Consider the following 25,665-nt stretch of genomic DNA (forward strand, 5'->3'; position numbering starts at 1 on the left):
AGGGGCGAGAGGGCAGGGGAGCAGAGAGAGGGCAGGGGCGAGAGGGCAGGGGCGAGAGGGAGGGGGGGGGAGGGCAGGGGCGAGAGGGCAGGGGCGAGAGGGCAGGGGCGAGAGGGCAGGGGCGAGAGGGCAGGGGCGAGAGGGCAGGGGCGAGAGGGCAGGGGCGAGAGGGCAGGGGCGAGAGGGCAGGGGCGAGAGGGCAGGGGCGAGAGGGCAGGGGCGGGGCAGGGGCGAGAGGGAAGGGGCGAGAGGGCAGGGGCGAGGGGGCAGGGGCGAGAGGGCAGGGGCGAGAGGGCAGGGGCGAGAGGGCAGGGGCGAGAGGGCAGGGGCGAGAGGGCAGGGGCGAGGGTGCAGGGGCGAGGGCGAGAGGGCAGGGGCGAGGGGGAGAGGGCTGGCGAGGGGGGAGGGGCTGGGGCGAGGGGGAGAGGGCTGGGGCGAGGGGGAGAGGGCTGGGGCGAGGGGGAGAGGGCTGGGGCGAGGGGGAGAGGGCTGGGGCGAGGGGGAGAGGGCTGGGGCGAGGGGGAGAGGGCTGGGGCGAGGGGGAGAGGGCTGGGGCGAGGGGGAGAGGGCTGGGGCGAGGGGGAGAGGGGGGGGCGAGGGGGGAGAGGGCTGGGGCGAGGGGGAGAGGGCTGGGGCGAGAGGGGGAGAGGGCTGGGGCGAGGGGGAGAGGGGGGCGCGAGGGGGAGGGGGAGATGGCTGGGGCGAGGGGGAGAGGGCTGGGGCGAGGGGGAGAGGGGGGGGGGGGGGGGGGGAGGGGGAGAGGGTGGGCGAGAGGGGGAGAGGGCGGGGGGGGGGGGAGAGGGAGAGGGCTGGGGAGAGGGGGAGGGGGCTGGGGCGAGAGGGAGAGGGGTGGGGGAGAGGGAGAGGGCTGGGGCGAGACGGAGAGGGCTGGGGCGAGAGGGAGGGGGCTGGGGCGAGAGGGAGAGGGCTGGGGCGAGAGGGAGGGGGCTGGGGCGAGAGGGAGGGGGCTGGGGCGAGAGGGAGGGGGCTGGAGCGAGAGGGAGGGGGCTGGGGCGAGAGGGGGGGGCTGGGGCGAGAGGGAGGGGGCTGGGGCGAGAGGGAGAGGGCTGGGGCGAGAGGGAGAGGGCTGGGGCGAGAGGGAGGGGGCTAGGGCGAGAGGGAGGGGGCTGGGGCGAGAGGGAGGGGGCTGGAGCGAGAGGGGAGGGGGCTGGAGCGAGAGGGAGGGGGCTGGGGCGAGAGGGAGGGGGCTGGGGCGAGAGGGAGGGGGCTGGGGCAAGGGGGAGGGGCTGGGGCGAGAAGGTTGGGGGGAGCGAGAGGGAGGGGGGGGCCGGAGGGTAGGGGGGGGCGGAGGGAGGGGGTGCCGGAGGGAGGGGGGGGGGCCGGAGGGAGGGGGGGGGGGGCCGGAGGGAGGGGGGGGGGCCGGAGGGAGGGGGGGGCCGGAGGGAGGGGGGCCGGAGGGAGGGGGGGGCCGGAGGGACGGGGAGGGGGGGGGCGAGAGGACGGGGGGGGGGGGGGGGGGGGGGGGGGGGGGGGGGGGGGGGCTGGGCGAGAGGGAGGGGGCTGGGGCGAGGGGGAGGGCTGGGGCGAGAAGGTTGGGGGAGCGAAAGAGGGAGGGGGCTGGGGCGAGAGGGAGGGGGCTGGAGCGAGAGGGAGGGGGCTGGGGCGAGAGGGAGGGGCGGGGGCTGAGAGGGAGGGGGCTGGGGGCGAGAGGGAGGGGCTGGGGCGACGAGGGAGGGGGCTGGGGCGAGAGGGAGGGGGTGGGGCGAGGGGGAGGGGCTGGGGCGAGAAGGTTGGGGGAGCGAGAGGGAGGGGGGGGGGGGCCGGAGGGAGGGGGGGCCCGGAGGGAGGGGGGGGGGCCGGAGGGAGGGGGGGGGGGGCCGGAGGGGGAGGGGGGGGGCCGGAGGGAGGGGGGGGGGCCGGAGGGAGGGGGGGGGGGCCGGAGGGAGGGGGGGCCGGAGGGAGGGGGGGGGGCCGGAGGGAGGGGGGCCGGAGGGAGGGGGGGGCCGGAGGGACGGGGAGGGGGGGGGCGAGGGGACGGGGGCGGGGGGGGGGGGGGGGGGGGGGGGGGGGGGGGGGTGAGAGGGACGGGGGGGGGGGGGGGGGGGGGGGGGGCGAGAGGGACGGGGGGGGGGGGGTGGGGGGGGGGGGGGGGACCGGGGGGGGGGGGGGGGGCGTGAGGGACGGGGGGGCGAGAGGGACGGGGGGGCGAGAGGGACGGGGGGGGGGGGGGGGGCGAGAGGGACGGGGGGCGAGAGGGACGGGGGGGGGCGAGAGAGAGGGACGGGGGGGGGGGCGAGAGGGACGGGGGGGGGGAGAGGAGGAACGGGGAGGGGCGGAGAGGGACGGGGAGGGGTGAGAGGGACGGGGGGGGGGGGGTGGGGGGGCGAGAGAGGGACGGGGGGGCGAGAGAGGGGGGGGGCCGGGGGGGGGGGGGGGGGGGGTGAGGGACGGGGGGGGGGCGAGAGGGACGGGAGGGGGGCGAGAGGGACGGGGGGGGGGGGGGGGGGGCGAGAGGGACGGGGGGGGAGAGGGACGGGGGGGGCGAGAGGGACGGGGAGGGGGGCGAGAGGGACGGGGAGGGGCGAGAAGGACGGGGAGGGGCGAGAGGGACGGGGAGGGGCGGAGAGGGACGGAGGGGGGGGGGGACGAGAGGGTGGGTGGGCGGAGAGGGACGGGGGGGGCGAGAGGGAAGGGGTGTGGGGGGGGGCGAGAGGGACGGTGGGGGGGGGGAAGAGGGGCGACAGGAACCGTTTTCCATCACTGCTCACCCCCCCCCGCCCCCCCCCCCCCCCCCCCCCCCCCCCAAACCCCCAATTCTCTGGGCGTTTCCCACATCAATTGAGAGACTGGTCTGTTTCCAGTTAAGAGTGAAATGCAAACCATTCATGTTCCCAACAGTAATCCTGGATGAAATGTCAATTAAAAAGGTTAGGGCAGCACGGTAGCATGGTGGTTAGCATCACAACTCCAGGATCCCAGGTTCGATTCCTGGCTGGGTCAGTGTCTGTGCGGAGTCTGCACGTCCTCCCCGTGTGTGCGTGGGTTTCCTCCGGGTGCTCCGGTTTCCTCCCACAGTCCAAAGATGTGCGGGTTAGGCGGATTGGCCATGATAAATTGCCCGTAGTGTCCTAAAAAGTAAGGTTAAGGGGGGGGTTGTTGGGTTACGGGTATAGGGTGGATACGTGGGTTTGAGTAGGGTGATCATTGCTCGGCACAACATCGAGGGCCGAAGGGCCTGTTCTGTGCTGTTCTATGTTCTATGTTACTGTTGAAATACAATGAGGTTTTCCTCCTTTTGAGTCACAGATAGAATGGAAACCTCTGAAGTCTACTCAACCAAGCAACATGAAATACTATAACTTAGTTTTTCATGTACATTGGCCAAGGAAATGATGAGTACTAATTTCCCCCAAGAACACTCAAGACTGTACAGAAAACATCTTACAGTTTGACGGTAAGAAATATTGCAACTGTTCCTCCCATCGGGGCAAGTTTAAAATCTTGCCTCATTTGTCGGATCGATCCTCAAAGCAATAAAAGCCGCTTCTGTCACCTGCTCCAAGAAAATGTTTCGACAACACGTATTTAGGATTGGTAGGAACCTGCTGAGCCTCAATTCATCATCTTTTTTTTTTGTTATAAATTTAGTGCACCCAATTCATTTTTTCCAATCAAGGGGCAATTTAGCATGGCCAATCCACCTACCCTGCACATCTTTGGGTTGTGGGGGCGAAACCCACGCAAACACGGGGAGAATGTGCAAACTCCTCACGGACAGTGACCCAAAGCCGGGATCGAACCTGGGACCTCGGCGCCGGGGGGCAGGAATGCTAACCACTAGGCCACCGTGCTGCCTTTCAATCCATCTTCTGCAGAAGCACATAATATTCTATATTTAAAACTACACATCAAGGTCAAAATTACTGCATCAATATGGTGATGCATTGGATTTATTTCATGCAACAAGCAAATTTGTCAATCTACACTTGGATGCTTATGATGGTTTCAAAATAACTCTGACCCCAGTGGGTTTACCTCATTCAAACTATTTTTGAAGGTCACTACAATATATATGCAGCCACTTCTATTAACTCTTTAGAAGCATGAGCATCTCTGTGAAGATCACAGCTTTTTTTTGATACAAAAAAAAGCTCGACTTGTTTACACTTTTTAATGGGTCTTCCTGAACTTCACCTATTCCAAACTAAACATAAAAGGGTAACCTTCTGCAAGTAGTATTTGTTCTGCTCATATGACAAACACTTTGCTGAAGTTAACTGAGATTGGCAAACACATCAATAACACACACATCAATAGTAAATTTCATTGAATTGCCATAGAACAGGTCCGAGGAAATCCCCCCCCCCCCCCCCCCCCCCCCCAAAAAAAAAGTCGCTCTCAGGTATCCAACAGGCTAAACCTGCCCCTGTTACTGGATTTCAAGCCATTGACCCATTTCAAATTTCACTAAATCAAATCAGAATGTAGAGGAAGCAAGCTGCCAGATATACCGACCTAACAATTTCTTTGTTGCGGGTACACGTGGCAAACTGATTACATTGTAACCCTCTGCCACCACATTTTATACACACACGATTCCTTTTACAGCCAACTTTTTCTCCAGCCTGAAACATTAACTCTTGTCGCCCTCTCCACAGATTCTGCATTTTCCAGCATTTTCTACTTTTATTGAACAAAGTGGTAGCTTTAAAAGTCATCCAAGTTCGGGCCCAACACAGTTAGACAAGGCCAAAATCTCTGATCTTTACAACTCAGAATTATAAATGAAATAAGATGAATCTGTACCAAATAATTCACAACTAAATATAACCATCTTACTCAACAGGATAAATTATACAGTAAACAAGCACAATTTTCATATAGTGGCAGATGGTTTGACATTAGGTTTAGAGCAATATATGCAGGAATTTTAACATCCGCCTTAGCCATAGTTTTCGCTGTCTATAAATGTCTGATGCGATCACAGGAGGCGAAAACAAATGTTCCATACCGTACCAGATCCAATCCTCAAGAGTGAGGGCAAAACATTACACCCATGAAAAATCTGAAGACAGAAATATTAACTACTGAATCAGACAGGTAGCCCAGAATGATCCACACAAACATTAGTATATGGGACATGTCATATTCCATATAACCACTGAGATCAAGTGGCGCCTGTGAAGAAATAACTTCCACATGTTATGGAGAGGCTGGTTTTGCACAGTGGGCTAAAGAGCTGGCTTTTAAAGCAGACCAAGGCAGTCCAGCAGCATGGTTCAATTCCCGTACCAGCCTCCCCGAACAGGCGCCGGAATGTGGCGACTAGGGACTTTTCACAGTAACTTCATTTGAAGCCTACTTGTGACAATAAGCGATTTTGATTTCATTATAGTTGCACGGGGGTCGAAGTTCTGTAGTTTAACCTTTGGAGGTGTGCTTCGACGCGCCACTCAAGGGTCATGTTCTCACCATGTGGGATGGTTAACAGAGAGTAAACCTTCACTACCGTGGGCGGCACGGTAGCACAGTGGTTAGCATTGTCGCTTCATAGCTCCAGGGTCCCAGGTTTGATTCCCGGCTTGGGTCACTGTGTGGAGTCTGCACGTTCTCCTCGTGCCTGCGTGGGTTTCCTCCGGGTGCTCCGGTTTCCTCCCACAGTCCAAAGACGTGCAGGTTAGGTGGATTGGCCATGCTAAATTGCCCTTAGTGTCCAAAGGGGTTGGGTGGGATTGCTGGGTTACGGGTATTGGTGGTGCTATGGGCTTAAATGGGGTGCTCTTTCTAAGGGCCGGTGCAGGCTCGATGGGCCGAATGGCCTCCTTCTGCACTGCAAATTCTATGTTCACAAAGGATGGAAAATATGCACCGTCCTACTTGATGCTCAGTGTGGTGTTGCCATCAAATCATGTGATGCTAGTAGTGCACAAAGTGCCGTCCGAACATTGAAAACAATATGGAATATCCAACTCAAGGGATGGAAAGGATTTGTCGCCCGGGGGGGGGGGGGGGGGGGGTGCATAGCTCCACATCTGACTCAAAGTGACTTGCGCATGAATTTAATGAACTCTTTACACTAGCGAAGACAATGAATATAATGGGTTTTAAAACACTTTGATTCATACAGTTAATTCTTTCAATAAACTGTGATGAATACAAAAATTGATATATATTTTTGGCGGTAATGTTATTAAAATACATACCGGCAGTTGTTTCCTAAGGCAATTAAGTCATAAAAGTCAGGTAACCAATGTTTCTAACTATTTACTTGTTTACATATAGATGGCGAATAGGATATTGTTCGGTTTGCTGGAGATTCCCTGGGATGTAGATAATTTATGAGGGAGCAGTGTTTAGTCCTAGCTAAGCAGGTCTTGGGACCTGCGGGCAGATTATATAATTAATGGGAGGAGTCAGGTCTGTCTAGTTTTGGTACAGCGATTGTGCTTGCAAACGTCGGTCCTTTTGGCAATCATCAAAACAGACCTTCTCCTTAATCAGATCTGTGCAAATTGAAGACCTTTAGGTCGTAAGCCACTGGCTACAAGATTTCTGACGGTATTTTTTAATTCACTTCACACTAATACTACATTTGTTGATTGGGCAGTGTCGGAAAACATATTACAGTTAAAATAAAAAACACCGATAATGTTGGTTTGCTTTCTAATTCTTTTCCAGCAATCAAATTAGAAATTATAATTAAATTCTGCATTTCCTGAAGACCTCTAATATATTTGAAAATTTCACTTTGGATAAGACTTCCTTCTTCGGTCGCAAGCTTGCTTCCTAGCTTGATGCAAGAACTGTGGGACGGAAAGATATTGTCCTGCCAATACGGCGCATGGACAGAGAACTCTGACTCTGGCCACTCTTCTTCTAGATGTTCGAGTACAGAATCAATTCTTTTTAAAAAGCACGCAGTAAATTTAAATGCAATACAAAATGATTAAGCCCCTTTGATGGAAAACACAAAACAATTATGTAGATTTGCTCATAGATTTGTCACGTGTATCGAGGTACAGTGAAAAGTTGTGCGTGTACAATCAAGCCAGATTGTTCCATATGAAAAAACATGGGACATACGATAAATACACAATGCAAATACGTAGACACAGACATCGGGTGAAGCATATGGAGAATAGTGCTAACAACGGTAGAGAAGATGCGTAGAGTGATCAGTTCAGTCCATAGGAGGGTCATTCCGGAGTCTGGTAACAGCGGGAAGAAGTTGTTTCTGAATCTGTTAGTGCATGTTCTCAGACTTATGTATCTTCTGCCCGATGGAAGAGGTTGGACGAGAGAATAACCTGGGTGGAAGGGATCTTTGATTATGCTGCCCGCTTTCCCAAGGCAGCTGGAGGTGTTGACAGAGTCAATGGATGGGAAGGGAGCTTGCGTGACGGACTGGACTATGTTCACAACTCTCTGTAATTTCTTACGGTCTTGGACCAGGCTTGCCACACCAAGCTGTGATGCAGCCAGATAGGATGCTTTCTGTAGCGCATCTCTAAAAACATTGGTAAGAGTCAATGAGACGTGGCAATTTTCCTTAGTTTCCCGAGGAAGTGGAGGCACAGTTCTTCTTTCTTGGTCGTAGCGTCGACGTTGGTGACCTGCACACCTAGGAATTTGAAGCTGTCAACCATCTCCACCTCGGAACCATTGATGCAGACAGGGGTGTGTACGATACTTTGCTTCCTGAAGTCAGTGAGCAGCCCTTTAATTTTGCTGATATTGAGGGAGTGATTGTTGTCATTGCACCATGCCATTACGTTCTCTAAATCCCTCCTGTACTCTGGCTCATCATTGTTTGAGATCCGACTTATTACGGTCATGTCATTAACAAACTTGTCGTTGGAGATGGAGCCAAATTTTGCCACATAGTCGTGTGTGTATAAAGAGTATGTTAGGGGGCTAAGTATGCAGCCTTGCAGGGCCACGACTATCATGGAGGAACTGTCATTGTTTATCCTTGCTGATTGTGCTCTATAGGTCAGGAAATCGAGGATCCAGTTGCAGAGAGTTTTGGAGTTAGGATATGACCTTGGCTGGGATTATGGTGTTGAAGGCGGAGCTGTAGTCAATGTAGGAGTCTGACGTAGGTATTTGTCGGATGAGTGCAGGGGCAGGGAGATAGCGTTTGCTGTGAACTGATTGTGGCGGAATGCAAATTGCAGTGGATCAAGACTTTCTGGAAGTATGGAGTTGATGTGTCCCATGACCAATCTCTTGGGGCACTTCATAATGATAGATGTCAAGGCCATTCGACGGTAGTTGTTCAGGCACGTTGCCTGGTTCTTCTTTGGCACCGGTATGATGGTGGTCTTCTTGAAGAAGGGGGGAACTCAGAACAGAATAGGGAGACGTTGAAGATGTCTGCGAACAAACCCATCAGTTGGTCCATGCAGGATCTGAGTGTTTTCTTTGGGTTTACTTTCAAGAAGGCTGATCTGACTTCTGAGGCTGTGACAGTAAGTATGGGTATGTCCGAGATTGTTGGGGCAGTTGACAAGTTTGTTGGCTTCCTGCCAACTAGCATTGAATGCATCGTTGTTCATCGGAGGGGGTTGCACTGTTGCTGGAGATTCTACTCTGCTTTGCCTTGCAGCCCGTTATCTTGTTTAAGCCTCGCCACAACTGACGAGAGTCTGTGTTGTTCGTCTGTGGCTCTAGCTTAGTGTGGTATTGTCTCTTGGTGTTCCTGATGGCTTTGCAGACGTCGTGCCTAGATTTCTTAAATGCCTCAGACCTGGATTTCATTCGGGAGTACTTTGGCTAAATTCAAAGAGACAGTCACCAACCATAATTAGATTTTTTTTTAAAACCTCTGCCATCCTCAAGATATGATGTTAAATAAGGCCCTGTCTCTCTGTTTAAGTCACTATTGAAGAGCTCACAGCACAATACAGAGAGCAGGACCTTCTATCCATATTTGGTCAACATTCTTCCTTTACCAGTATACTGAAAATTGTTGAACTGATCATTCATTCTGTATAGACAATATTGTTGTTTAAAAACGATTGCCTGTTTAACAGTAATTTTACATTTCCGAATCATTGACTATGTGGCTGAGGAATAAATTCTGATCAATTGTCCAAACTAACTTCAGTGGTTGAGAAATTAAATCTACCACAGCTTCCAGGAATGTGGATTTGAGTCAGACAAAAAATGCCTGTCCAAATTGGTACTTCGTACAAATCACATCAGCTTCAAGCAAGAGGTCGTTAAGAATGGCTTCATTCAAATTCAGCAGATTTTAGCTTCCAGGAACCCATACCTACACAGGACAGCTTCATTTGGTTCCGACAAAGGGTTATCGACCTGAGACATTAACTCTGTTTCACTCTCCATAGATACTGTCAGACCTGCTGAGTACGTCCAACATTTTCTGCTTTTATTTCATTAGTAGCTCCACTGGCCAACCCCCGGGCTGGAGGAGGATCATTCATCAAGCCTTTGACTTTCTAAACAGCTACGGTCAGATGCAGATGCACCATCTATGGAAAACTGGAATGGAAGTCACAGGGGCTGAAAATCCAAAATTTTTGACAAGCAGATGCAAATTGAAGTAATCCATTTTAAGTTGAGTGCTCCAAGACAGAAATGCAAGTATTTACTTTCTGAGCACTGTGATTGGAGCACTTTTGCCCGTGAACCAACTAAACAGATATTATCTCCATCAGCAAAACCACAGATCAATTGCATTGAATAATGCACTAGGTGTTCCATCATATAATGTTCCAGAGCAAATCCTCTGACTCACCAAGGCAACGCTACAAGAGATAGCTGTCTATTTATATATTGGAGGAGGATCCGCAAATATCCCCATCTCCAAGGATGGGGAAGGCCAGCACATCAGTGCAAAAGACAAGGCTGAAGGATTTGTAACAATTTACCAGAAATGCCAAGTGGTGATTCATCTCGACCTCCTTCTGAGGTCCCCAGCATCACAAATGCCTTTCTTCAGCCTATTCGATTCACAAGCTATCAAGAAACTGCTGATGGCAATGGATGCTGCAATGGTCCCGACAACATTTCAGCTCCAGAATGAGCTGCGCCCATAAATAGATTGCTCCAGTGCGGTCCACGTATGTCCTGTCCACAAGAAAAAGGACAAATCCAGCCTGGCCAATTACCACCCCATCAGACTACTCTTTATTATCAGTAAAGTAATGAAAGGGGTCATCAAGCTGCACTTATTCAGAAAAGGCCTGTTGACGATACTCAGGCTGGGCTTTGCCAGGGCCACTCAACTCCTGACCTCATTACAACCTTTGTCCAAATGTGGACTAAGTGCTGATATCCAGAGGTGAGGCGAGTGTGACTGCCCTTGACATCCAGGGCCACATCAAGGCGCTATAGCAACACTGAAGTCAATGGAAACTGAGGAGAAAACTCTCGACAGATTGGAATCATACCTAGTATAAAGGAAGATGATTGTGGTTGTTGGAGGCCAATCATCTCAGTTGCAAGACATCACTTTAGAAGTTCCTCCGAGTAGTGTTCTGGGCCCAACCATCTTCGGCTGCAACAGCAATGACTTTCCCTCCATTATAAGGTCAGAAGTGGGGATGTTAGCTGATGATTGCAGCACGTTCAATAGCATTCACAACTTCTCAGATCATGAAGCAGTTCATGCCCATATGAAGCAAGACCCAGACATCCTTTAGGCTTGGGTTGATAAGTGGCAAGTAACATTCACATTACACAAGTGCCAGGCCATGACCATCTTCAATGAGAGAATCAAACCATATTTCCTTGAATTAAATAGTGTTACTATCACTGAATTCCCCTACGATCAGCATCCTGGGAGTTACCATTGACCAGATGATGAACTGGACCAGCTATATAAATACTGGGGGACAAGAGCAACTCAGGCCTCCTGACTGACCAAAGGCTATCCACCATCTCCAAGGCATAAGTCAGGAGTGTGATGGAATACTCTCCACTTGCCTGGATGAGTGCAGCTCCAACAACACTCAAGAAGCTCAACACGATCCAGGACTAAGTCGCCCACTTGATTGGCACCCCATCCACTACCTGCAATATCCATTCCCTCCACCACTGGCACAAAAAGGCAGCAGTGTACGTCATCTATATGATACACTGCAGCAACTCACCAAACCTCCTTCAACAACACCTTCCAAATTATGACGTCTACCTCAGATGCAAATGAACCCACCTATTGCAACCTCCCCCCAAACCACTCACCATGCCAACTTGGAACCTTTTTTAAAAAATAAATTTAGAGTACCCAATTATTATTTTTTTCAATTAAGGGACATTTTAGCGTGGCCAATCCACCGAACCTGCACATCTTTGGGTCCAACTTGGAACCATATCGCCATTCCTTCACCATCGCTGGGACAAATTCCTGGGGCTCCCTCCCTCACAGTATCTACAACTCATAGACTTCAGTGATTCAAGGCGTCAGCTCACCATCACCCTCTCAAGGGCAATTAGCAATGGGCATAAGAATAGTGGCCTAGCTAGCAACACCCACATCCCGCCAAAAGAAAAAAATATAATATTCCGTTCTTTCAGGGGTCTGGCAATCCAACATCAGTATGCAATAGGCAAGATCTAATCCACAGAACCCAGTCACCAATGCCATAACTTAATACAGTGTTACAATGGGTACACAAGTCCTGCCATTATAAAATAGCACATGATTCAACTAATGCACAGGAGATGAACTAGCTTTATGCAAGATGAAAAAATGTTGGCAATTTAATCAAATATTAGGTATTGTTACTTGTTGCAGTAATTTATTCTAGTTATCTCTTGGGCTTTGATCCAGAATTTCAAAACTTTAATTTATTCCTTCTGGGCCCAGAGAGAAGTCTAGCTCAAAGTAATCATTCCATGGGCCTCAAATGTTTATTAAGTTTAATTTATAATCATGCAAGCGCAAGCAGAAATTCCCAACACACTAGTTTTCTCTTTAAATAACCCGTAGCCTGCAATCAGGACAGGAAATTGGAAGTTAAACTAGCACTAGTCTCAACTTTTCAACTGCCTTGTATTCAAAATACTTCAGCATTGTCTGATCTTGTAATGCTGCTTCTGGTCTTTGCAAAGGACACACAGATATGATGGTGACAGAAGTTCAAGAATTTCTCTGGATAGCCAGAGACTTTTCCCCAGGGTGGAAATGGCTGTCACGAGGGGACTTAATTTAAGGTGATTGGTGGAAGGAATACGGGACATGTCAAAGGTAGTTTCTTTACACAGAGTGGTGGGTGTGTGGAATGCACTGCCAGCAGAGGTGGTGGAGTCAGAGTCATTAGGGACATTTAAGCAACTCTTAGATAGACAAATGGACAGCAATAAATTGAAGGGGTGTAGGTTAGGTTGATCCTAGATTAGGATAAATGGTTGGCACAACATCGTGGGCTGAAGGCATGCATGCTTCGGGGCAGCATGGTAGCATGGTGGTTAGCATAAATGCTTCACAGATCCAGGGTCCCAGGTTCGATTCCCAGCTGGGTCAGTGTCTGTGCGGAGTCTGCACGTCCTCCCCGTGTGTGCGTGGGTTTCCTCCGGGTGCTCCGGTTTCCTCCCACAGTCCAAAGATGTGCGGGTTAGGTGGATTGGCCATGCTAAATTGCCCATAGTGTCCTAAAAAGTAAGGTGGGGGGGGGGTTGTTGGGTTATGGGTATAGGGTGGATACGTGGGTTTGAGTAGGGTGATCATTGCTCGGCACAACATCGAGGGCCTGTTCTGTGCTGTACTGTTCTATGTTCTATGTTCTAAGGGCCTGTACTGTGCTGTACTGTACTGGTCTATGTTCTCAACATTTCTGCAAGATTAATAGCACCTCCCTTTATTGGCCTTTATTGCAAGGGGGATTTGAGTTCATGAATAAAAACATCTTTCTACAGTTGTACAGGGTTTGACTGAGATCACATGCAGTACCGTGTGCCGTTTTGGTCTTCACATTTAAGAAAGGATATACTTGTATTGGAGCGGATACTGTGAAGGTTCTCTAAATTGGCCCATGGGATGAAGGGGCTGTTCTATGATGAGAGGCTGAGTAAATCGGGTGTATAGTCTCTGGAGTTTAGAACGAGAAGCAATCACATTGAAACCTACAAAATTCTGAAGGAGTTGAGCTCCAACAGCAATACACACACCAGTGGCAGAAAGGAACAGGCGGCGATGCTATAGTACACTGCTTTAAAAAAAACAAGTAGCAAATCTCCCACTTTTCCTATGTCAAGGGTTGTAGGTGCACCCATGTTTGGCTCCAACAAAGTATTACCTTGTAATATTGCTGAAAAAAGAGTCATGCTAACAAGCCTTTCATCTTGCGCTGATCAGGGCAGCTCACAAGAAATACCAATTGTAGAGGGAACAGCAATTTATATTGCATGAGGAGTGTGTTGATTAGTTGGCATGTGGACTCTGATTGGTGGAGGCGTTGCCATGGAGTCCACAGGAGCTTCTTGCGAGCTACTCTGATTATTGCTGGATGTAAAGTTTCGATAGCATGCATCCTTTTTCAGCAATACTCAATACCAAACGACTATTAACTTTTGCATAAAAGAAAGCGACCTCGATGGAAACAAAATGGTCAGGTGGGAGACATCAGCCTAAGTGTTAACATTTGGTCACGGCTGGCTAATATATATCCTGCATTTACACCTTAACCATTTCATTTCACCAATTTTTTTCATTTCACCTTGTTGAGTCTGCAGAATAAAATCATAGCAACCATTCTTAAGCATCAACTAAACAAGCATGATGCCAAATTGCGTCAAGCAAATCAGGATTGAAATAGGGGGGGGGGGGGAATATTGGCTGTGTCGTGGCAGTCAGTAGAAATAAACGTTAACACCCTCTGATTGACAGGGTGCGACACGCACTAATTCCCAAAGATATGCACTCGGGGGGCTCAGGTTTTTCCCTTGTTATTTTAATAACTTGGATGAAGGAATAGAATTGCATGTCCTAGTTTGCAGGTGACATTAAGTTAAGAGGCACAGTAAGCTGTGCAGATGGAAGTGGAAAGTTTGAAAAAAGGACAGAGATATAGACTCGGTCTGCAAACTTATACAAATTGTGGGGAAACATGGGATCATACAACTTGGATCAGAGAAGATAAATATGTTTAAATGGTGAGTTACTGACAGCTGGGAAGGAGCAGTGTAATTTGGGTGCCCCTGTATTGATACATAGGCAAGTGAGTTCAGAGTACCAGGAGGAAGTGGAGGGGAAACCCCAGGGATTAGCACTGTTTTCTGTCATTCAAACGCTGCTTTTCATACCAACACTGTTTTCGTTCATATTCTTGCCGACCAGCGTCAAAGAATAGGCTCCTGGTTTTTCCATCAAATCCCTCTTTTTAGTGGCAGAAATGAGCCATAAAAAACTGGTTTTAAAGTGCTCCCATTATGTTCATTAAATGTGCTTAAATGTTGAACCTTCTATTGTTTTCAACAGCTCAAAGTATTGTGCACGTCAACTATTGGTCACGAAAATCTGAAATATATGAAATGTGATTCTGAGGAAAACCAGGTTTTAAACCTTTATCGTACAGGAAATTCTACAGATTATGTATAAATTTTTTTAGATGAGATTAAGTGGCTACTTCTATTAGTATACGTCTTGCATATACTGGCCGAGGTATATACGTCCGCGTTGGAGATCTTAATTGAAGTCAATAGTCATCAACTTTCATTGACAAGACTTGGCAAATCCAAATGCAATGTCCACCCATTTGTGAAAAGATCATTCCTACAAATTAGCAGGACCGTGATTTTTCTATGTTGCCCAAGAAACAAGTTTACATGCCAATAAGTAACCAATACGTCTTTCACTCTGTGTGGGTCACATGGGTTTAGCTACTCCTCGAATTACAGAAAGAGAACATATGCAGATAAAGAATTCACACCTTAAAAACTCATCTGTTCACTCCAGGGACACTGACAGAGCAGAGCATTTTCAGAAACGCATTGTGAAATTTATTTTAATGCTGATTGATTGTAGCCAACGCATGAATTAATGATCGGTCAGTGATTTAAACCAGTATGTGCGGCAGGGTAGCACAGTGGTTAGCACCGTGGCTTCACAGCTCCAGGGTCCCAAGTTCAATTCCCGGCTTGGGTCACTGTCTGTGTGGAATCTGCACGCTCTCCGTGTCTGCGTGGGTTTCCTCCGGGTGCTCCGGTTTCCTTACACAAGTCTGGAAAGACGTGCTGTTGGGTAATTTGGACCTTCTCAATTCTCCCTCTGTGTACCCGAACAGGTGCCAGAATGTGTGGCGACAAGATTTTCACAGTAACTTAATTGCAGTGTTAATTATAAACCTGTTTGTGACAATAAAGATTATATTATGTCATAATTTCAATTATATATGAACATACAAATTAGGAGCAGACCACTCAACCCCTCGAACTGATAATAACTTCAACCTCACAGTCCGACTTACCCCCAATAATCTTTCACCCCCCTCGTCAATCAAGAATCGATCCAGCTTAGTCTGCTGGGAACATAAAAAACGACTGCAAAAGCTTCAACAGGGATGTGAAGAGAAAACGATTGGTGAAGCCAGGAAGTTTATAATGGGTAACAAATAAATGGCTGACCAACTAAATACATACTTTGGTTCTCTCTTCGCAAAGGAGGACACAAATAACACCCCGGAAAAGTTGGGGAACACAGGGTTCAGTGAGAGGGAGCAACTGAAGGAAATCAGTATTAGTACGGAAATGGTGATGCAGAAATTGGTGAATTGAAGGGCGATAAATCCCCAGGGGCTGATGGACTACATCCCAGAGTACCTAAGGAAGTGGCCCTAGAAATAATAGATGCATTGGTCGTCATCTTCCAAGATCCTATGGACTCTGGGATAGTTCCTACAGATTGGAGAGTAGCTAATGTAACCCCACTATTTAAAAAGGGAGGTTTAAAGAAAATAGGGAATTATACACCAGTCAATTGGATGTCGCTAGTGGGGGAAATACTAGAGTCAATTGTCAAAGATTTAAAAGAAGAGCACTTGGAAAACTTAAAGATAGTCAGCATGGCTTTGTGAGAGGCAGGTCATGCCTCACAAGCCTCATTGAATTCTTTGAGGATATGACGAGACATATTGATAAAGGTCGGGCAATGGATGTGGTGTGTATGGATTTCAGTAAGGCATTTGATAAGGTTCCCCATGGTAGGCTCATTCAGAAAGTTGGGATACAAGGAAATTTGACTGTCTGGATACAGAATTGGCTGGCTGAAAGAAGACAGCGAGTGGTTGTGGATGGAAAGTATTCCGCCTGGAGGTCGGTGACCAGTGGTGTCCCGCAAGGATCTGTTGTCGGACCTCTGCTCTTTGTGGTTTTTATAAATGACTTGGATGAGGAAGTGGAAGGGTGGGTTAGTAAGTTTGCCGATGACAGAGAGTTGGGGGAGTTGTAGATAGTGTTGAGGGTTGTTGCAGGTTACAACAGGACATTGACAGGATGCAGAGGTTGGCTGAGAAGTGGCAGATGGAGTTCAACCTTGATAGATGAGAAGTGAAGGGGGGGGGAGCTGAAGTGAACCCCCACCCCCTCAATCTACATCCCCAAGACCTTCTTTAATACCGTAGACCAAATGGTACCAGATGAGACAGTACTTTGTCGAACCAAAATGTCCACTATGGCCTCCATCTGTAACAACCACAAGTTTACTCCCCCAGTAATGGACGCCACCTTCAAAAAGGTGGAAATAAGACCCGGTTCAGAACACAGAGTAGCGACCCTGGAGGAACTCACAGAGAACTTCCAACTACCAAAAGGAAACAAAATGAGACACATACAGTTCAAAAGCTTTCTCCGCAAGGAAACAACGACGTACCCCCAGTTACCATGACATTCACTAGTTGAGGAACTGTTGGGTCAAGGGCGACCTAGGGATTGGGGGGGGGGGGGGGGGGGGGGGGGGAGAGAATAACTGTGGGGACCTGTATAGGTAACTGCTGGCAACAGGTATGCTCCTCCTGGATGAGACAAGAGAAAAATGGGAGGAAGAACTAGGCATAAAGTAGGGGAAGGACTCTTGACATGAAGAACTGCACATGGTGAACTCCATCTCCACATGCGCAGGGTTGAACCTAACACCGCTAAAAGTGGTGCACAGAAAATAAAATTTGCCATTCAGGGGTTGGAAGACGAGACACGGGAGCTGCTCACCAACTTGCTTCAAGATTTGTTTGTAGCCAGCAGCCAGTAGAGTGTGGGGCGAGCCACAGACAAGCAACAGGATAAACGGAAGAGGGGGGGGGCGCAATCATGCAAAGTAGGCGGGAGAGACAAGAAACAAAACTGCAGGGGGCGGGCCCCAAGGGCAAGCTGAAATTCAAGGTAAATGGTAAAGACGCACCTGTGAATAAGCGCTTGGGCCACACTGGGGATTATAACAGAGGCAGACCAGCAAAAGGTGGGTCACGGCCGCAGCAGGAGAAACAGTGACCTAGAAATATATGTGAAGAGTTCGGATTGTCTGTGACTTCCCTTTCATCTTCGTTTTCTTTGTTCTTGTTTTTTTTAAACTTCAATTTGTTCGCTTGTTTTTTTTTCTTTTGTTTTTCGGTTTTGCTTTGTGCGGGTATGCAACATATAATTTAACTTATGAGCTGAAGTGTGAAATGTAAAATGTGAAAACCAATAAAAACTTTTTTTTTAAACAAAAGAAAACATTTCTCCTCATCTCGGTCTTAAATGAGCAACCCCTTATTTTCAAACAGTTCACACTGGCATTGACAAATCTCTGTTAAAGCTAATTTGTCCATACTTCCTCGGGATGTGTGCAAGTGTGCCGTGTTACTACGCAGCACTTCAACCAAGCACCCCTACCAAAGTTAGGAAACTATGAGAAATTAAAAGTTGTTAAAATTCCATTATATGGAATACTTGTACAGCACGCCACATTATGACCCTGTCCTCCTTAACTTTAATTACAGACAATGAAACGTATCATCATAAAAAACATCACTGGAGCTGAGCAAATGTATGGCCCACTCCAAACTGCATTTTAAAAAATTACACTAAATAGAATATTAACCAACAGGTTTTGTATATGCAAGACCATGATGCTGGTGACTTATGCACTTTTCACATTTAAAGTCATAAGAACAATTTCTTATATTCATCATCTGTAAATGGATCTAAATTATTCAATGAAAACATTATCTGTTTTTGCTGACAATGATATTTAACACTGTAATGCAATATCTGCCACTTATTTTATTGGCTTTTCTGACATATGCCTGTATTTTATGTTTCAACACCAATAAGGATGGGAATTGGACGTACTTTATTATTTATTTTTCCCATGTTCAGACAAAATGCATTTCTTAATGATCAATTAGCATGAAAGCTGGTCAGTATTCAGATATTGCACCAATACGAATCTAATAGTTTCCAATTGTGCTTTAGGCCTGGTAAACATTATAATGAACGCTTATTGAAGATGAATCGAAGTAATTTTCTTTGGCGAACTGATCCTGTCTAAGTACAATATCCAGCTCGCAGCATGTGAGTTAACTTCTTCAGAGATCAGCCATGATCTGATTGGATGGCGGAGGAGGCTCGAGGGGCTGAATTGCCGACTTCTTCTCCTAATTCCTCCGCCCTCAACCCTTCAAAAGGGGACGGTAGTTGTTGCTGTGAAGTTACCATATGCTAAATGCAAATTGAGTAACTTTTTTTTAATGGTTTATCTTTATTGGAGGTGGGCAGGACACAAATAATTTGTAGTCTTCTATAAACAGTCAGGTTGTTCCAGAATTAATCCTATTTCCTCAGATTAAGAGGTCTATTCTGCGGTCCATGTTTTTCGACACTTATAGGTATGTCGGATTACTAATAGAGTGCTACATTAATTGAAAACGTTGCATTTCCCACATCACAAGAACTTCAAACTGAACAGCAAATGCTAAATCCTCGACCTAAAGCAGTGTTTTGCCCTGTGCAGCCTGAAGTATGAAATACAATTCCTACCAGTCACACTCAATTGCAATCTAGATCAAGTCACCAATGTGGAAAAGTAAACTATTAGTCACTCAGGCGTACAGAATTCAAGAATTGTTGAAAAGAGACATGTGTCAAAGCTTTACTTCTTGCACCCGGAACAAATGCAAGAATGGCAAATTTCAAAAGGACCAACTATTGACACTGCATGAGAAAAGGAGTGCTGATTGGTGGGCAAGTGGGCTCAGATTGGCCCAGACGTTGCCATGGTGAATGCATCAGGCAGCTATTGTCCCACATCCATTTGTTTATTCAAGAACGGTGTAATGCTTGGAAATATTTATTTTTGCCTGAGAGGAGGGGTCCCTGAATATCAATATATGTGCCTTCGAGCAAGTGCAAGCGAGCTACATTGTGAACCCAATTGATAATCTCAAATTGGTCACTGCTGAAATTTCTTAGCACACTTAGGATTGTTTGGTTGCCCAATCACGGAATCACCTCTTGGCATTAGACATGTTCTGGGTTTTGAAAGCATGGGTCGTTGAGTACAGTCCATACTCTTGCCTATTGGCAAACAGCCAAAGTGATGTCAAAGAGGCAGAATATCTTTTTGGTTTGACTGCAGCATCCCATTTATGGATTTGTTCGTTCGGTTTGTTTCTTTCTTTGTCAGTTTTAGTTCTGGTCCTGTTAATTTTTTTCAGCAATACAAAAGCGAGCTAAAAAATATCACTCGCATCATCACCTTGGATTTAGTCAATTATCTTACTCTAAAATCACTATTGGGAGATGAAACGAGATCTAGCACTTGTATAAAATTGACTGAAGAGTTGCCAGTGCAAATTCTTCGAGTGGGATTGAAGACAACACTGCCCACTGGGGACCAAAGGAAAACAGTGCCATAGTTGCAGAAATTCTATTAAGAGTACAAAAACAATTCTAATAAGTCAAAAGATATGAAAATACAATGAGTTGGACAGAATTCAGATGACTGTACATACCTGAAAGTCATATTTCTAGTTATTAAAAAATGCCTATTAAAATTTCATGAAGCAGAGAAATAGAAGCATAGTGTGGAGCTAGTCCACAGAAAAGTGTATATTCCCATCCGAACATTAATTTTATACTACCTTGAAATACCATGCCTCAAATATTCTTCAAATGTTCACGTAGCATATTACAAAATAAAACAACTGAAGCAGAAATCTAATGGAGGTTAAGTGCTGAAAATGTGTTGCACTGCTTTGCACACATGAATGGGTGGTCAGACAATAGACAGTACAAGGTTAAGGATCACATAACATTTTCTTACTCAATATGCTCATGTGCAACAAGGCACGTAAAACAAATGACTTGAGCACCCACAATCACTCCTAACAGCTGAAACATCATCATTTGACAGAACGAATCCCTAATACAATTTGAGTACTTTGCCCTTACTATATATGGATTACTTGCGGGATATTTTAATAATGCAGAGGCTAACGGAATATAATTCTAAATGAAGATTCCTATTTATGATTTCCACAGCTCCAATTCCAGTAAAGAAATGCAGATGTTTGAACTTCAGCTATAAGTTCCTTCCTGAAGGTTCACCAGACCAGGTGTCCTCCGCTCTGAAGAGTTATAGGGACTCGAACCGTGAACTCTGTTCCTCTCTCCACCGACGCTGCCATACCTGCTGAGTTTTTCCAATCTTTTTCTATCTTACCCGTTCCTCTTCCCTGCTTCCTGGAGGACCTAAAGCAACAGGTCACCGATCTCCCATCAGCTCATTGTTCAACTAAAAAGATGCTTTACAGGGGAACCATTGATCCAATTGCATTACTCAGGAAACACTGGCAAGGTAGCATTAATTGCTCACACCTCGTTACTCGGAGAATTAAAAATGGGACTGGAGTCACATTCAGACTGAGTAGCAGTGCAGGTGCCTTTCCTAGAAGGACATTGAACAAAGAACAAAGTAAAATACAGCACAGGAACAGGCCCTTCGGCCCTCCAAGCTGCGCTGACCATGCTGCCCGTCTATACTAAAGTCTTTTACACTTCCGGGGTCCATATCCCTCTATTCCCATCCCATTCATGTATTTGTCAAGATGCCTCTTAAACGTCACTATCGTCCCTGTTTCCACCACCTCCTCTTGCAGCGAGTTCCAGGGGTAAAACATTTGCCTCGTACATCTCCTCTAAACTTTGCCCCTCTCACCTTAAATCTATGCACCCTAGTAATTGACCCCTCTACCCTGGGAAAAAGTCTCTGACTACCCACTCGGACTATGCCCCTCATAATTTTGTAGACCTCTATCAAGTCGCCCCTCACCCTCGGTCGTTCCAGGGAGAACAAACAGAATTTATTCAGCCTCTCCTCATAGTTAATACCCTCCATAACAGGCAACATCCTGCCTCTTCTGAACCCTCTCTAAAGCATTCACATCCTTCTGGCAGTGTGGCGACCAGAACTGAACACTATACTCCAAGTGTGGCTGAGCTAAGGTTCTATACAGCTGCAACATGCCAATTTTTATACTCAATGCCCTGGCCAATGAAGGCAAGCATGCCATATGCCTTCTTGACTACCTTCTCCACCTGTGTTGCCCCTTTCAGTAACCTGTGGACCTGTACATCTAGATCTCTCTGTCCAACAGTCTTGAGGGTTCTACCATTCACCATACATTCCCTACCTATATTGGACCTTCCAAAATGCATTATCTCACATTTGTCCAGATTAAACTCCATCTGCCATCTCTCCGCCCAAGTCTCCAAACGATCTAAATCCTGCTGTATCCTCTGACAGTCTTCATCGCTATCCGCAATTCCACCAACCTTTGTGTCATCCGCAAACTTACTAATCAGACCAGTTACATTTTCCTCCAAATTATTGATAAACCAGTTAGGGTTTTATGACAAATCTGCCGCCATTTTACAAATTGGCAGATCGATTTAATTTAATTTTAGAACTTGCCATGGTGGGACGTGAACTCTGAACCTCTGGGAGTCGCTTCAATAACATAACTATTACACTCCCATGCTTTATACACTCTTTAAAAGGTGATCGTCAGACAATGAACAAAACTTGCCCATTCTACTATGCAGCCACTGAACTTGCACTTACATTGAGGATTTAATAAAATTGAAATCCAAATCTTTAAAATCGATGACACTGTAGAAGTGGCAAGGGCAGTTTATTTGGAAAATCAAATTCAGAAAATCAAAACGGGCTAAGTAGGGCAGCCTTTATTGAAACATAAACACCACCATGCAATAATTGGACAGGAGCATTCCACAATTGGATCGTCAGTCCTTCCTCCAGGTCTATTGTGCAGAGAAGAGCACCTTCTTAGCAAGACAAGGCAAACAGCAATTAGTGCTCCCTCCGTCTACTGCTGTAACTTCAACAGACCATTGAAATCCCAGTAAAACCAGCATCAATTATTAAACAGTGGCCTACTACATTTCTCCAGAGTTGCCATGGATCTTCCAGTTATGACAAGAAATCAGAAGAATCCCATAGAAATTATCTTCTGAAATAAGAAGGCGGAGCACAAGAAAGTTCCCTTCTGAGGTGAGCAGTAAAAAAAGAGACACATTGGGGGAGGATAGAATGGTTTATAGTATCAGAGGCGATAGAGGTCAAGAAAGATAACAAACAAAAAAACCATAGTAGCACACTGCAACGGAAACTGCATGTGACTTAGACCGATACAACTGGAGTACTGTGGGCAAAAGGACACTTTTCTTTAAAAAGATTAGAGGGTCTCAAGACAGATGTTGAAATCTAGTTGTAAGACAATAATATGTTCCAGGATACTGGGAGGAAAAGATCTGGAGCTAGCACTGACACTTTGTTGAATGTTGGGCTGAAGAGTTTTTTTTGGGAATGCTGAAGAGCAGCACTTCTGATGGAGAGATATAGGTTAATGATATAGGTGGAGAGGTGATAGGTAGCCATTATCGTATTGAATGGTGGCGCAGCCTTGGGGGATCGGATGGTACATCCCTGCTCCTAGTTCTTCTGTTTGTACATTTTAAAAGCAGACACAAGGAGGATCAATTTTTTTTTTTAAGAATTTAGAGTACCAAATTCATTTTTTTTTCCAATTAAGCAGCAATTTTAGCATGGCTAATCCACCTACCCTGCACATCTTTGGGTTGTGGGGGCAGAACCCACGCAGACACGGGGAGAATGTGCAAACTCCACACGGACAGTGACCCAGAGCCAGGATGGAACCGGAGACCTCGGCGCCGTGAGGTAGCAGTGTTAACCACTGTGCCGCCGTGCCGCCCGGCAGTAGAGGATCAATGGGGTAAGTGAATACCTTCATGAACAAGGTGGCGAGAGACGCAAGTGATAACATGTGAAACAGAATACTGGGTAGTAAGGACCTGGTCAGAAGGAGGCAGGAGGGAAGGTCAAAAAAATTGAACAGCATATAGTAGTGAGAAACCTGCCTGTTCAAAATGGGGATGAGGGTGCCATAGAGTGAGCTAGTGGTAGAGAAGAAGTTGTTAGCTGCTATGAAGAGGAGTATGGAGCTGATTTCACATGATGCAGAAATAGTAAAAATGGGTGCTGTTGTGGAAAGGGAGCAGTGGTAATCAAACAAGATCTGGCAACAGACAATGAAGCTGAGTGGCTCAACCATGTCCTTGACACCTTGCAACCCATGAACCTGAAACCACAGAATCATCACATATTGCCGCCGGTCACGTTTAAATGGTTGGCTTAAATAATCAGTGAATATGTTCAGGACTTTGTTTAATTTAAATATCCAATTTTAACCAGACATTTAGGGAATGCTACCACCACCATTAGAAGCTAGTCAGCACATTAATATAACTAATCAAAATTGTTTAATTTGCTTTCAAATCACACAAAAACAACTAGGTGCCTGAAACAGTTCTCAGGTTTCCCGTTCATGCCCATCCTATATAACCGAAAATATATCTAAACATAAAACTGAGGGAAAAGAAATGAGCTCATTCATGAAGTCAGCAATATAGGTTAGAAATATCGCCAAAAACAGGCTACACCTCTCCGGGAACAAAGTTTGAATTATTTTTCACTTCTTTCAGAAAACTAATGGAGTCCATTATTAAATTAAATGCGATATAAAGCTAGGCATACAGATTTTTAGCAGTCATTTTGTGCTTTTTTAATGAAAAGACGACGCTGAACATTTATGAGAAAGTGGCAGTCAAGTTCTAGAATAGTGGATATTGTTATGACCACAGATGTCAATTGCTGAGCAACCAAATCCAAGAGGGAAGCATGGCTTACAGGCCATACCCAATTTTTCTGTATTCCGAAAAAGAGGAAAACCTACTGACCTCCGCAGTAAGAAGTCCAGAAATATCACTGGGGATTTCAAAAATCAAAATTTAAAGATTTATTAAGAAAAGAAAACTTAAGCACACCAGATTACAATTACATTGTTAATATTAGTCTTAAAATAAATTCCCCCCACAAGACACACGTGGGTCTTCTAGCCAATATTCTCAGAAATGTTTCACTATAAAAGTCCAGTAATATTACCCAAGGCAAAGCTGCTGTCGCTATAAAATGGCATACCACACATCTCTCGAGCTCTATTTCTACTCTGATATGGAGATCCAAAAAAACGTTAGATCAAAACTGTTTAAGGCTTGACTGGATGGATGGTCAAATTTCAACTTCTCCCAGCCCAAAGCTGTTTCAATCAGGCCTTCCCCACTCAGCCAACCCCCAAATCAGCTCTGCATCTCTCCTTACAAATCCGTTTTTCCCTTCCACCCATGATTCCATTGTTCTCAGCGCTTCTTAAACCAAAATATAAAAACCTGATATGTCTTTCCACTTTTGAGATCGAATAAAATGTAATAACCTTCCCTTGTTTACTTCTGAAACATTTGCAAGCTGTGGAGAAAATGAAGTCCCTCTCTATCTCCGAATGCAAATTTCTAATAGTTGCTTATTTACTTATAAAACCACTTGACCGTAGTTTCATTACAAATAGCTTCATTGCCCACATTTTCAACACAAAAGATAAGGAGACTCGGATGCTGAAAAGCAACAGACGCATTTATCTTGATGGCTGAGAAGACAACAACATATGCCAACAATGCAAAAGGGAGGGAATCATGTCACTTGTAATGCCTCAACGAGCCACGCTCACTTGAAGAAAAATCCTCCGCTCGATGATATACAAAATTCTGATGAATATATAACCAATCAAAACAACTATATCAATCCAATCATTTGAATGGTGAAGTAAATCATATTGACCATTTCAGGCAGACAGATTTCTTTCAGTCTATCATGCCCACCCATATACACGCATTTTGAATAACCCTGAATCCCACATTTATTCTGAACCACTATTAAACATGATACAGGAATGACCTTTGCAAACTATACGCCAACAGGCTTTACAATCCATGGCTATTATTCAACTTCTCAGGCTCTGGTTGAAAGCTTTACTTTCAGCTCAATTTAGGACACCTTCTCAACAAAGACAAGGATAGATAAAAAATCAATTGGTCAGTTCCTTTGGCATGTCAGCAGCAATTACCTCTGATACTGAGCAGTACTAGTAGCCGGAGTTTTCAACCAGGTCAGCAGCTCAAAGGCTGCTCAGCATCACAAAACCAAGGCACTATACAGAAGAAAACTCAAATTTTACAAGCCATTAATTGTTCCGGTAATGATTTATGCAGTTTGCACTTTTCTATTTATCAACTGTCACGAAAATAAAGTTACAAAAAGTTATTCCCAAT

At 46.6% G+C, this 25,665-nt stretch overlaps 1 protein-coding gene across 1 annotated transcript in view; it reads right to left on the reverse strand.

The window, feature by feature from the left end:
- rptor (regulatory associated protein of MTOR, complex 1) overlaps nt 1-25,665 on the reverse strand; it is a 415,805-nt gene that overhangs the window by 310,473 nt on the left and 79,667 nt on the right. The window lies entirely within an intron of this gene.

This window comes from Scyliorhinus canicula, chromosome 18, assembly GCF_902713615.1.
Source record: "Scyliorhinus canicula chromosome 18, sScyCan1.1, whole genome shotgun sequence".
NCBI classification, from domain to species: domain Eukaryota; kingdom Metazoa; phylum Chordata; class Chondrichthyes; order Carcharhiniformes; family Scyliorhinidae; genus Scyliorhinus; species Scyliorhinus canicula.